Below are 14,854 nucleotides of genomic sequence, written 5' to 3'. Positions count from 1 at the left end.
GACACAGAGATCATAGAGTCCGGTTTAGTGATTCCTAGAAACTGAGCGGGGGCGGAGAGACTCATTTTAACCCGCGACGCTTTCAGCTTCCAATTTGTAAATAAGGGGTATAAAAATTCCTCTCCCCCATCCCCGAAAGGCGGAAAGGAAGCAGTAATCATTTTAAATTGCATCTGGCCGCAGCGTTTGTTGAATCTAAAGTCCACAGCAGCAAGCCGAGATTCACAGAAAGAGCTGGAAACTGTCCAGACTGAGCTGTCAGTAAGAGCTGGAGTGAATTAGGATTCAGGACTTCCCAGTGGAGAGGGGGCGGTGACAACTGCCTAACAGAACCGGAGGGGTCCCGCAGTTGCAAAGCTGTAGGCTCAGGCGGGCCTGGGAGCTTCTCCCTCACCCATCCTCTCGTTTTTCCGCGTGTGGAACTGGGATTACCCCAGTGCCTCTCACACGCTATGCTCTACCAGTGAGCTAGATCTCATCGATTTTCTCTGTATGAGTGTGTGTTTGTGGTGCATACGTGTCTTCTTGCCCCTGCAGACACAAGCAGAGGGCAGGGTAGGGTGTCAAGTGTCTTTCTCTGGTATTGTCCACCTTACTGTCTTGAAATGGGGCCTCTCATTGATACGGAAGCTCACTTTGGGGCTAGGCTTGCTAGACTTTGTACTCTCTTGTTCCATGTCTGGATTTTTCTGTAGGTACTTGGGATTCAAACTCACATCCTCATTCTTGCAAAGTGAACACTCCTCACTCACCGAGCCACCTCCCCAGCCTTAAGACCCAACTCTGACCTTCATTTTTTTTTAGTCTCCTTTTTACAAACTCCAGGCAATTTAGCCCGTTCAAATTCTTTGCCTCACTTGGATTTCACAGCACTTTTGTATAGACAGGATTGTGACTATTCAGTTATATAGTTGCAGGCTGAAGCTGGGAGAAGGGCTAATCCGTCACAGACCCCCAGGGTGGAGGGTACTGGTCTCTGTCTCACAGCTATCTAGGGCCATCCACAAACGGTGGCTCACAAAGCCCAGAAACACCTCCTTCTGGTCTGGCTTTGGGCTGCCTTCAGTTCCTAGAGGCTGAGACAGTTTTCTCTGCAGCTGCCAGGGGTGGGGATGGAGGAGGCTTCATTAAGAATTCCTCATAGAGGGTGAATTTGTCGCCAAACCCAGGATGTTTTGTGTAAACACCTTCTGGTTCAGAAATGCAGGCGCAAGCCCTGTGAAGGAAGTGGGGGTATTTGCTGAAGGAAAAATGAACCTTCCAGGAATCCCAGGGGCCTGGACCCTAGTAGTCCTGCATGGTCTCTCCTCCTTGGGGCCAAAGATGGCTGGAAAACTGACACCCTGACCCTGGCTGGGTGGGTCTGCATGGAGAGAGGTAAGGAAGGTTCCATGTTAAATTTCTTGGCTCCGACTGGCCCTTGGGGTTCACATCTGGTCACTGGATCTTACGGAGAAGGTCACACTCATCTCTAAGAATCAAAATGAGCAGATTGTGTATTCTGGGTCATCTCTGACATTACCTAACTATTCATGCCATAAAAATGTAGCAATTTCCCAGGCTCAGAGATTCATGAGTATACTGTGAGCAAAGCGGGGAGTTATGCCTGCCTTCAGGCTGGGGAGGCAGGGCAGTGGACCAGCATCAGGGATATAACCAAATGCATCCTGAGTCACATGTAGATAAGGTAAGTGTTTTCAAGTTCCCCAGCAATGCCAGGTGGACAGGGAGAGATGCAGGAGCTGTCTGGGATAAGGTAGTTATGGAGGGCTTCTCTGAAGAGGTGGCATTGGAACAGAAGTTGGGAGGAGGTAAGGGGTGAGCCACAAGGGTGTCTGGGTGGGGTGAGACAGCATTGCAGGTAGAGGACACAGCAAGTGACCCTGAGGTAGGCAACCGTGAGGCTAATGCACTTGTAATTGAATGGGTGAGGGAGACAGGTGGGAGATGAAGCCAGGGAGGCAAAGGAGCCACTGGATGTAAATAACTGGAGAAAAGAGGGGCAGTGTCCATAAGACCATTATCTGCTGTCCCTGCTGCCCAGACCTGTGACCTGTCTCTGCTCACCAAGGCAAGGTCAGTGGTAAGTACCAGCTAAGGTTGGCAATGGAATGAAGCCCTAGGAAGAGGAGGGAGGAATGAGTGACCTCATCTTCCCGAATCTTTACTTCTCTGCAGGGTTGCCAGTGATGCTCCTCATGTGGGGCTGCTGCACCCATCCACATAAGAGAAGGGTCACTGGACCAGGAGGCCATGGGGACTCTCAGGACATTTGCACACACTTGCCCTGAGCCTGGTTTGATTTTCTTCCAGTCACACACCCCTTGTACTGTATATACCACTCTGCACCTCTCTCCCTCCCTCTCCCTCCCTCCCTCCCTCCCTCCCTCTCTCTCTCTCTCTCTCTCTCTCTCTCTCTCTCTCTCAACATCTGTTTCTGAGCATTAGCTTCTTGAAATGGAAGTTACCAGAGAAGTCACACCTGCTTTAAGAAATTGATGGAATGATTTAAACTTTGTGATCGTAGTGGTTGGAATGTTGCAGACTCAGAACTGAATTGTCATGTGCTGTCTTTATTCCCCTTCCTAGCCATTTGTTGCCCACCCCTGTTTCTTTGTTGTTGTTGTTGTTGTTGTTATCAGATAAAAACCTTTGAAATATATTTTAAGTAGACCAGTAGATCCCACACCACCCAACTGTTCAGGATGCCAGCAGGTAACATCTAAAACCTGTAACAGCTTCCCCCGTTTTGTCTTCCCTTGTCTAACTGCAGTCTCCACCAATGTATTTAACAAATGGGTTGAATTTTGCCTTTCTTTGTTCTGTGACTGATAAGAGCTCATGTAACCTGGGCTGGGCTGGGCTTGGCGGCTTGTATATACCGCGAGTCCCTGTCTTAGAGACAAGCAAACAACAACAGAATAACTCACGCAGTTTTTGTTCACAGTGGAGCCATCATCTGAGGTAAGCTAAGTCTGTGCTTGGGACAATGAGCACAGTATTTCGTAGCTCAGAATAAACTCTCTTAGTCCCTTTGAGATGACGGTGAGGTTTGCTGTGGCAGGACCTTGGCTGTCCAATTCATGGCTGTATCTCTAGACCAAGAATGAGCTTGGCACAGGCAAGCTCAATCAGTGGCTATGGGGCGAATGTGAGGGTGGACTTTCTAAACCCTGGTACGTGAGAGATAAATAGAACCAGCTCAAGGTTTGCTATCCCAGGTGACCAGCTGGTAAGTCCAGGCTGGGTGGCCACAGGGCTAGAATATTGTAGAGTCAATGAAAGTTCTAGGAAGGTAATTCTATGTTCCTCCTGCTGCTTTGTTTTGGATACAGGGTTTCTTTGTGGAGCCCTGGCTGGCCTGAAGTTTGTTCTGGCCTCAAACTCAGAGATCTGTCTGCTTCTGCCTCCCAAATGCTGGGATTAAAGATGTATACCACCATCACCCAGCCTTCTTTTATTCCTTTTTAATCTGAAAGTTCCACCCGTTTACATTTGGGTCTATCCCCCAATTTGAGCCACATGAGTTTTGGGGTATGGCTCTTTGGTCTTGGTGTTTGTGGAGTGCAGCCAATAGCAGTGGTGTTCTGCCCATCCCTTGGAGTCTCTGTTCAATGATAACATGCACAACTCTCCTCGGGAAGTATGGTTCTCAGGCTACTGCAGCCTTTCCACTGATGAACCTGCCTTCCTAGCTAAGGCCATCAGCTTGGGGCTTGGAGGCCTGTCTGTTTGAATGAGGTGAAGGGTGCAGGAAAATACGTCCATGTCTAGCTTACAGATGGAGACCCCCCTAAGCAGCAGGCAGACGAAGCTGTCATCTGTGCCTCTGGCTGAGATCAGAGCCACAGTGGACTTCTGTCTCCCCGGCTCCTTCATGCTTTAAAACCCTCCACACTCAGGAGGTTGAGGAAGGAGGATCGTGAAGAATTCAAGGCCATCTGAGATACAGAGAGGGTGAGGTGGGGGAGACCAACCCATTCTTGCAAGTACTCCTGGACAGCTTTCTCTACTCCATAGTCCCGTGTGCTCTATTCTTAGGCTGTCACCCGTCAATCTCCCTGAGCCATAAAGGAGGCCACAAGCCATGATGTGTCCCAGAACAGTGCTCAGAGTAGGTGCTAAGCAATGATTCTGATGAAGGAGCAAGGTGACAAATCAGAACTGTGCTCCAAACCCTGTGCTGAGATGCTAATGTTGGGGCCAGGAAGAGGCATAGCCTACCAGGCGCTGGTGATGAAGGGAAGGATGGGTGAGAAACTCTGGAGGGTTCTGAGCAGCCGTGGACATGATGAGGTCTGCCTGGGAGAACCCCCGGCTCTGGTGGAATGGTAGGCTGAGGGGGGCTAGTACTCATCTGGACTGTGATGCCCGTGTTGTTGGAGGTGGGGGGTTGATACCTAACCCTTGAAGAGGTGACCAGCTGCAGCTGCCTCGGGGGTGGAAAGCACAGCTGATCTCTGTCAGCGTCCCAGTGCTCCAGACAGCTTGGGTGGCTGCCTCACCAGCTCAGGTCCTCACTAGTCCGGGTGCCCACACCCCTGCTCTCACCCCGAATGTGGGTTGCTGGCCTGGGTGGTCTCCAGCTCCTCCCTTTACTTCCTCTGTGGGTTTGGCAGGTGGGAGAGAGGCTTCCCTTCCTCTGCTCCCATGACCCTGAGCATAATCCCTCACATTCATGTATTTCTCCTGTGCCCTTGCTTCATCCTCCCACATCCCTTGATAATGCAGAAATATGATTCCCATTGGGCAGATGAGGACATGAAGGCCCGGAAACGGGGTGGGATCATCCTGAGGTCATGCAGCCAGATGGTGACACCAGGTGGGGGCATGTCTCCAATTCCCCCTGCCTAGATTTTCACCAGGCAACAGATGGCTCTGTGGCTGGACTTGAAACATCCTAAATGACCCCCAAAAGAGTCTAAGTCCAGAATAAATTGCAGGCCTCTGGGAGCAAATCTTTACTATGAACTCAATCCTAAATTTATTCTGTAAAATTGTGTGATTATGGCCTAACAGCTGTCCTCCAGGGTTGAAATTTACATGCTGATCAAGCACTCTACCACGGATTTATAGCTTTCTACTTTTTATTTTGAGATTAGGTGCAACTAAGAGGCTCAGGCTAGTCTTGAACCCACTGGATAGCGCAGACAGACCTTGCACTTAGGATCTTGCTCTTACCGTCTTAGATGGCATCGCTCAGTTGAGATTATAGGTCCGAATGAGGAAGCCCAGTTTAGATCCACCCTTACATATGTTCTGAGATGGAGCTCAGGTCTCCAGGCTTGTGTATCAAGCCCCTTCCTTCCCCTTCTGCACCACCTCACCAGTCCTCTGTGGCTTGCCATTGACAAGGGCTCTAAGCATTGCATTTACTGCTCTCTCCTGTAGGCAGACTTCCAAGCTACTCTCCATTGTAGATTATAGAAAATGCTGATACAATGGCCGCCTGTAGATTCACATATTTGAATGCTTAGACACAAGGGAATGGAACCCTTTGAAAGGATTAGAAGGATTAGGAGGTGTGGCCTTGTTGGAGGAAGAATGTCATTGAAGTAGGCTCTGAGGTTTCAAAAGCCCATGCTAGGCCCAGTCAGTCTCTCTTTCTGCTGCTCAAGGATCAGGATATTTTGGTCATGGGTGACATCTTTACACCAATAGAAAAGTGACAAAAATATCCCTTATGCTGAGATTGTCTTTGTCTTTCTACATCTTCCTCCATTCTTCCAGGTTCAGGTCCACAAAGGTACTTCCTACTGTCCTTTTTAGGTCATACCCCTGTCTGCAATGCCCTTTGCTTTTCTTATCCAATGGTGTTTACCCTCCCCTTGAATACGCATGTGTATACAACACACACACACACACACACACACACACACACACACACATACACACTCCGCATGCAAGGAGGCACCAGGTCATTCCTCAGCAAGTTTAGGTTTCACTTCTGGTTTCACCCACTTTCCCTGTTTTGGACAAGGCCTTTTGTTCCCTTCATGTATTTGGTATTCTCACCAGGACAGAAGCCATATAAGACATGGATTCCAGGGACTTCCTTTCAGGGTCAAGGACCTCAGAGTGAGCTCCAGGAAGCTCTGTTAATTGGCTGAGCATGACCACAGCCTAAAAATCCTGAAGAGAGTTAAGAACCCAGTTTTTTATTTTTGTTTTGGGATAGGGTCTCCTCTAGCCCCCAAGCTGCCTGTGATCTCTGAGGATAACTTTGAACTTCTGATCTTGCCTTCATCCCCAGAGATCACAGGCATGCCTGTTTTTTTGTTTGTTTGTTTGGTCTGGTTTTTGGTTTATTTTTTTATTTTTTTAGAGTGCTGGGGCTTTTGTATGCTAGAGAAGTAGGCTCATAAATAAGCTGAGCTATATCCCCAGCTCCGTGATTCAAAACCTCCCTCTCCCTCTCTCTCTCTTTCTCTCTCTCTCTCTCTCTCTCTCTCTCTCTCTCTCTCTCTCTCTCTCCCTCCCTCTCTCTCTATTTCCCTCTCTCTCTCCCTCCCCCTCTCTCTTTCCCTCTCTCTCTCCCTCTCTCTCTCCCTCTCTCCCTCTCCCTCACTCTCTCTCCCTCCCTCCCTCTCCCTCCCTCTCTCTCTCTCCCTCCCTCTCTCTCTCTCCCTCTCTTTCCCTCTCTCTCTCCCTCCCTCCCTCTCCCTCCCTCTCTCTCTCTTCCTCTCTCTCTCTCCCTCCCTCCCTCTCCCTCCCTCCTTCCCTCCCTCCCTCTCCCTCCCTCTCTCTCTCTCCCTCCCTCTCTCTCTCTCCCTCTCTTTCCCTCTCTCTCTCCCTCCCTCTCCCTCCCTCCCTCTCTCTCTCTTCCTCTCTCTCTCTCCCTCACTCTCCCTCTCTCTCTCTCCCTCTCTCTCTCCCTCCCTCCCTCTCCCTCCCTCCCTCCCTCTCCCTCCCTTCCTCCCTCTCCCTCCCTCTCTCTCTCTCTCCCTCACTCTTTCTCTCCCTCTCTCTCTCCCCCCTCTCTCTCCCTCTCTCTCTTTCTCTCTCTCTCTCTCTCTCTCTCTCTCTCTCTCTCTCTCTCTCTCCCTCCCTCCCTCCCCCCCTCCATTTTCCTCCCCTACCCTTTTCTCTTACAAGTAGCCTTCCTTCCACTGGAGGATGATGGAATGTAGGGGCCGAGATGAGAAGGGATGGATCAACCTCCTGTGAAATGGGTGTTGTTGGTGTTTGTGTCAATGCCTGTGAGTATTGCCATTGTGCTGGGACCTGGAGGCCCAGCGGTACATAGGACAAGGTACATGGCCATCAGCTTTGTGGGCTTTCGGCCTTGAGCATCATGTGGTTCACATTTATTCATGTGCCATTTCCTAATTGTGATAATGCTCAAACAAAATCTCACAGTCCAGTGGGATTGCATAGAGGGTCCTAAATTAAATCTAGGGTGGAGTAAGGCTTCTTGAGAAAGTGACATTTAAGCTGAGATCTTAGGATAACTAGAAATAAACCAGGCAAAGGAAAAGTGTGGAGCCGTGTGATGCTCAAAGCTGTGTGGATGGGTTCAGGATGCAGCTTGGCCTGGGAGACTCCATTTTACAAGTAGCATTTGGCTGTACTTGACAGTATCAAGGGAAGGGTGGCTCTGCGTCTTGGTTATGCACACTGACACCACCACTGTGTAGCACCAGGGACGAGGCTCAGACCCCACTGCTGTGAGGCAACTGATCTTATCACTGTGAAGCACCAGCCACGAGGCTCAGACTGGGAACGTACTCCTCCAAAGAAAGAGGTGTCACCTAAAACCTTACAGAGTAGACCGAGAACATATGGGCGTGTGGGTGTATCAAAACCATATCTGAAAAACCGAGCCTGAGGACTTACTGAATATACCAAAGATGAAAGATGAGCGCCCCTCACTGAACCCCATAAAGAAAAGGACATCTAACCCAGGGAGGGTGACCACTTACCCTTCCAACTACCTGTCATCTGACCACCTGGTTGTGTGTGTGTGTGTGTGTGTGTGTGTGTGTGTGTGTGTATACCAACAGGCAGAGACTCCCGGCTGTCTCTGGGCTTCAGATGAACACAGTGGTCCCCATTGCTTGATTCACTGGAACTGACCTCCCACCTGTCCATCCACACAACTTTTTAATATTTGAAAGTCGAGCCATCCAGAGTGGCAGCATGCTTTGATACTCTGCTGTCTTGTCACCTTCAGTAATATTTGCTCTCTGCTTCTGCCTTCAGAGAGATCTCTTTGAACTCTGCATCCCAGTTTAACCCCCTTGTAGTCATTCTGTAATCCCTGCATGATGTGTAATGTGTGTACTGCTCTTGCAGAGGCCCTGGGTTTGATACCCAGAACCTGCATGGCAGCTCACAACCATATGGAACTCCAAATCCTGGGTATCTGATGTCCTCTTCTGGGCTCCTCAGGCATCAGGCATCCACATGTTACACTGACATATATGCAGGGAAAACGCCTTATTTGTAAAATAGAATGATAATAATCTCAGCATGGAGGTGGGAGACTGGCTCAAGAATTTGAGGCCAGCTTGAACTACAAAGTGAGACCACGTTGCAAACAAAGCTAAATTGATCAGACAAAATCCAGAAAATAACCACATGGAAGGTTAGCTGGGTGTCAACTGTGTGCAGTCACTCTGTCCTGGGACCAGGGTTTCAGCTTGCTCTTTCTTAGCATGGGGTCTCCTAGGGAACTTTCTACCCACCAGGGTCCATTCTTTTAGGCTCCCTGCAGCAGTGTTACAGGAAGACTCAGTGCAATTTCTTGTAAAGGTCCTTTTACAAGCAACCTCATCAAGCTGCTGTCTAGAGGATAGACTGGAGCAATTCCCAAGGAAAGCATCTATCAAAACCGTAAGCATTCATATCATCCTATCAACAAACCTATAATGAGAAACTTATTCTAGTAGATATTCAAAATGCTGTGACCATCAAGTTTCTGGCATATTGTCACAGGCTGTAGGTCACTCAGCTGCCCATCATTTAAGAGGGGGATGAAGTAGGTTACAGGACATCCAGTGGAATTCTGGGTACTAAGAGAGAGAATGTTTATGCAACAGAACAGAGCAGGCTCTGAAAATGCTGTCACTGGAGAAAGGCAAGGCATGGGACTGGATACAGTTCATTGTCTGTCTGTTTTTAAGTGGTATGGAGGGAGGTAGATGAGCACTTAAAGAGATAAACTGCCAAACTTTACTCTCAACCCTGGGGAAGCAGAGGCAAGCAGATCTCTGTGGTTTCAAGGCTAGTCTGGTCTACATAGCAAGTTCCAGGCCAGCCAGAGTTGCATAGTGAAGCCTTGTCTCTAAAAGGGGAAGGTAGGATGGATGGCGTTCAGTTGACAGAGTGCTTGCCTAGCATGCATAAGACCCTGGGTTCAATCCTCAGAACTTAAGAGGTGGAGGCTAGAGGAACAGAAGTTCAAGTTCATCCTAGGCTACACAGTGAGCCTGAGGCCAGCCTGGCCACATTAGACCTTGCCAAAGACTAAACACTCTTGTATCATTGGTTGCCTCTGGAAGGGAGCTGGCAGCTAGAAAACAGGGCAGGAGATATCTTTTTCAATGCACCCCTTTGTGTCTCTTGGGTTTTGAACATGCAGACATACTAAGAATTCAATAAATGAATGAAGACTTCTGTGTTTATTTAAGTGGACAGGTTTCGGGTGAGGGCAGGGAAAGCCCCTCGGAACAAGTCACACATCTTAGAGAGAAGGAATAGGCTTGTAACAAAAACCCAGGAAGGGGAAAAGACAGTTTCTGGTTAGAAACTCTTGGGAGTGGCTTAGGGGTACCTAACCCACCTAGCATGTTTGAGCCTTGTGTTTAATATTTAGCACTAAGTATAAAAACAATTGAAATGAAATAAAAGGAACTGCAAGCAGCCTGTGTGGCTGGAACAGGGTGAGTGAGAGGAAGACGATAGGAGGTGAAGCCACCGAGGGAGAGGAGAGATGAGCAGAACAGAGATGTATTCAAGGCTGAGGACTGGCCACAGTGAGGTAGGGAAGAGTCAGAATGCACTCTGTGGACATAAGGCCTGATCACATTTCCATGTTAAGAGCTTTCTCTGGTTCAGGGTAGAGACTGGATCTCAGGAATATAGGGAGGTGTACAGAAAACCCTGGGAGGAGGCTGGGTCAGCCAGTCAGGCAAGAAACATGTAACAAGGTCCTGAAGTGTGGAGTGGGACTGGGTGCCATTTATCTCCCTGTATAACCAAAGGAGCTGAAGGAGATGGTTCTTAAAGGTCTTCCTGGGACTGGAACTTGGTTACCCCAGGATTTGCAATTTAGCGAGTTACCTCTACATTCACCAACTGTGTATAGCTGGTTCTTCTTTTCTGACAGTCTCTTAGGTTTCCCCTCTTGGATCTGATCCTCACAAGGTTGACCAGAGCCCTGTGGTGTGAGCTCTTTCCATCCCCTCGCCGCCAGCCTCACTCCTGTCCCTGCTTCCAAGGGACAGATGGGTGTACAGCAGGAGGCAAGTGGGCCTTGATGCCTACAGCATCCCAGGGGAGAAAATTATCTGCGAGTTCACAGCCTCTCTCTGCCTTCTAGAGCTTGAGTTAAAAGCCCTTACTGTCACAGCCCCAAGGGGCAGGGATTGAAGGGTGTCAGAAGAGAGGCAGAAGGAGCCAATTTTCATCCTGCAGCTGCCTACAGAAGAAGAAAGACCTGGAGTGCTGAGAGAGCGCCAGGCCAGGGGCAGGAAGTCACCACAGCTGAGGCAGAAGATCAGCCACATCTGCCCCACCGGCTTATTTACTAAGCAGAGAAGTGTTTGAAGAAACCTAGAGCTGATGTCTAAAATGGGTTTTACAGTAAAATCAAGGTTTCTGTCTTCTCTTGAATAACTAAAAAATCTGACCACACTGATGTCTATTCCTGTGTCATAACATCCAGCCAGATTTACATAGCAGCTGTCCCCGTTATAATTTTATTTTATCAATAAGCAAATACATCCACATGACTGCAAAAATATATACACAACAAATAATGAATTTCCCTTTCCATTTTATGTCCAATTCCCAGTGTCCTCTTAAGCAATTTTTATTATGTAATTCCAAAGTTTTCTTTTAAACATTTATTACAATTTCTTTATCTTGTCTGCATGTGGGTGCAAGTGTCATGGCTTGTGTGGAAGTCAGGGAACAATGTGGCCCCTGGGAATTGAATTCTGGTCCTCAGGTTTGTTGGTGGCACCTCCTTCCCCCCACCCCACCCCCATGCCATCTCATCAGCCCCAGAGTGTCTTAATGTTTATACAAACACATGAAACCAGAGGTTGTTATGTCCCATTTCACACAGGTTGACCCCTCTTCTGCCCTTGAATTTCCTCTTTGAGGGCTTTTCATATTAGGACAGGGCACTTACTGCTCCAGGCCACTCAATTGTCATAAGCCCCGTGGCTTATTTGGCCAGACTTATGATTGGCGTTTGGGTCATGCCCAGTACTGGCATTTATAGACAATGTAGTACCAATTATCCTGTGCACAGTCTGCAGTTAGGAGTTAAAGGGAAACCATCAGGAATTGCCCAAGGAGTAGGTGGGATGGAGCCCTCACTGAGCAGCATCCAAGGCCAAGTAAGGAAAGGTGGCAAGGATGATTCCTAGGAGTGATTCCCCACATAGCTTGGGGACCATTATTATTTCTCTGGAGGCCAGGGAAAGGCTCCAGATTAATTTTGTCACCCGCTAACCTAGGTTATCTCTCTGGGCTTCAGGGTTTTCATCTGTGATGTGAGAGAGCTCTCAAAGAATCTGTCCAGCTCTGACCGGCTGTGGTCCATCTCCCTCCACACCAGCCAGACTCAGCCCAGATGATTGTACCTAGATAGGCCCCACTTTGTCCAAGCTCTTCCCGGCCCCACTCAGCTGCCTCTAAACCACAGTATCTTGTCTTTGGGTTCCATTCAATATCTGAAACTCTATACGCTGCCATCTGAACGCAGCTGTAAAAACCTCCCAGCTGGACAGAATCCCCTCCACAGTATCCTTGATAGGCTAACTCCACACCTGACCTGTGCTTCAGATCTCCCATTAAGTCCCTTCTCTGTGTCATTTCACCTGGCCCTTCAAACTGTACAGGGCTCTTGAATGCCAATATTGTTACTTCGTTAGAAAATGGCCTTGAGGCACAATTCCTAGTAGCTCAGTTTCTAAATAACAACTTGTGCAGCTCACAAGCCACTGTGTGGTTTACAAGCCATTGCCTCTGCTGAGTAAGTTACCTTTATAACCAGGGAGAAAAAGGTCACCGCGTCTCTGAGCTCGCTCATTCATTAACTTCTCCAATGTTCTGGAGGGGGGTTAAGGTTGTTTGTTTGACACAGGGTCATGCTATCTATGTAGCTCAGACTGGTCTTCTGCTCCCTGTGAACTCCAGAATACCCTTGGATTCACAACAATCCTCTTGCCTTCACCCCTACTCTGTTCCCCAAGTGCTAGGATCACAGATGCTTGTCACAGTGCCTGGGTCTCATTGGATGATGTCTGTTTGTTTTTCTTTCTTATTTTTTTAAAAGAATTATTTCTTTATTTTATGCATGTGAGTACACTGTAGCTGTCTTCAGACACACCAGAAGAGGGCATCAGATCCCATTACAGATGGTTGTGAGCCACCATGTGGTTGCTGGGATTTGAACTCAGGACCTCTGGAAGAGCAGTCAGTGTTCTCACCACTGAGCCATCTCTCCAGCCCTCTTTCTTATTTTTCTTTTTTATCTTTGTTTTTCTTTTTCTTTTTTTTTTTTTTTTTAAGACAGGGTTTGTCTGTTTAGCCTTAACTGTCCTGAAGCTCTGGAGACCAGGCTGGCCTCAAACTCATAGGCATCCATTTGCTTCTGCTTCCAAGTGCTGGGACTAAAAGATGTGCCACCACTGCCTTTCTTTTAAAATATTATTATCCAGAGTTATACAAAGTTATATTTGTACCCTACCTGGCACTAAGCACTAGAAAGTCTCAGGATGAAGAAAAGTAGGTGATTTCCCCTCAGGAAGACCCCAGACACCTCTAAACAGGCATGTGCGAAGACAGACTGCTTGCTGGTGTGCCAGCGTGCAGAAGGGAAAGGCCAGGGTGCTGTCGCAGTCATAGCCGGAGTATTGGGGAGACATTCCCGAGGGACTTCTGTAGAAAGTCCTTATTAAATGTCCCATTGATGATTGTCCTTACTGTTGTCCTAGCAGGAAGCCTTGGATTACCCTTTGTTTTGTTGTTCTATAAAGACAAGAAAAACGGAGTGGTTTACCCAAAGCCGTGGAATCATGAAAGGACTGTGGGTGCCCAACACAGGTTTTCTGGCATCAGAGTCTCAGACGGTACAAGCTGATCTCTACTGGATGAATGAAACTATGGGGTATATGGAGACTTCCACTTAGGTAGGACCCAAAGGTGGGATCCTATCTTTTCCAGGCCCATCCAAGCACCTGTGAAGGCAGTGGTTCAGATCGCTGAGGACTGACAGACAATAGCGTGGCAGGAGCCCACGGACTCTTCTGACCCCACTTGTGGCTCTGTAGGTTAGACTGGTTTCTATGTAGGAGACAAAACAACCAAGGGTGGGTCTTTCTGATTCAGACCCCTAGACTCCTGTCAGTCTAACCATGGGCTGCTGGCCTCGAATGCAGCTTGAAAACTCCCTTAGCCCTTAACACCTCCCCTCTGCTTTTAGCTTTAGGCAACAGCTGGTACCTCAACCTCCCAGGCATCACTGAGACCAAAATGGTCCCTGGACACGAAAGGGAAGCCAGGCTGCAGGACAGCAGATGGCTGCTCTGCCCAGCCCAGGGCAGCTGTCTCCTCTGTCTTCCCTGTCACTCTGAGGTAGGGTGGTCCTTCCACCTCACTTCCTCCCTTCCCCCTCTTCCTCATTCCCTTGAGCTTCAAAGCCTATTCAATAGCCAGGTTTGAATTAGTTTTTTAACACTTACTATATGATTTTAAGCCACTAAGTGTATTTCTTTGACTCTGTTTCTTCATCTATAAAATGGGTGGAACGATTTAGACCACATAAGTTGTGAGACTAAAATAATTAGTGATTTCTCGTTGCTTAGAATAATGACAAAGAAACTGTCCAATGTCTAAGAATATCCCGTCCAAGCCAAGGTGGGTGGTTGGGAGGGAGTACTCAGGCACATGAGAGACCCCTACCTCCTCTCATGGACTGTGTTTATAACGTCCCTCTGGCCTCTCCAGTTCCAGGCTGCTCCTTTGTGGTCCCAGTTCCACTTCGGCTGCCAAGTCTTCTTGCTAAATCCTGACCTAGCCACATAACTCCTCAGCTGACATTCTGCAGCAGGTGCCCCCGTTGCCACCTTCTGGCCCTTCAGGGTCCTATCCATCAGAAATCGCCAGTTCTACACTCCCACCTTCATCCGGACATCCTAGAAAATGTGGCCTCCGGGGGTAGTGGGAGTAGCTGTTTGCACTTGCTCTTTCCTCCCCAAGGGGTTCCCTCCCATCTTTTTCCTCTGTCTTCCCTAATCGCGCTAGTGGCCAGAGATGAACGAACGCGGTTTCTGAAAGAAGGGTGAGCTAGAGACCGCAACTCTGAACTGCAGTCTCTCAGCTTGAAAAAGACAATGAGAAAAGAAATCTCTGAGATCAAGGGAGGGGATGAAACAGTAAGTGAACACCGGGGGGAACTAGGAAGTGGCGTTGGAAGGAGTGACTGCTAACGGGTTATGGCAGGTGCCCAAGCAGCTGCCCCAAGCCCTGTCCTTTTATTTTCAGACTTCCACCCTCTTGGGACATTGAAAGACCCAAATCACCGGAGGTACCGCAGGAGATCAATGAAAAAGGAAAGGATAGGGCGGGGGCAATCAAAGGGGGAGGCCAGAGGCAGAAAGCATGTGGTTGGGCCCCA

This window comes from Micromys minutus (assembly GCF_963924665.1).
Source record: "Micromys minutus genome assembly, chromosome: 11".
Lineage (NCBI taxonomy): Eukaryota > Metazoa > Chordata > Mammalia > Rodentia > Muridae > Micromys > Micromys minutus.
The sequence above is the reverse complement of the archived record's forward strand: the minus strand, read 5'-3'. Positions refer to the sequence as shown.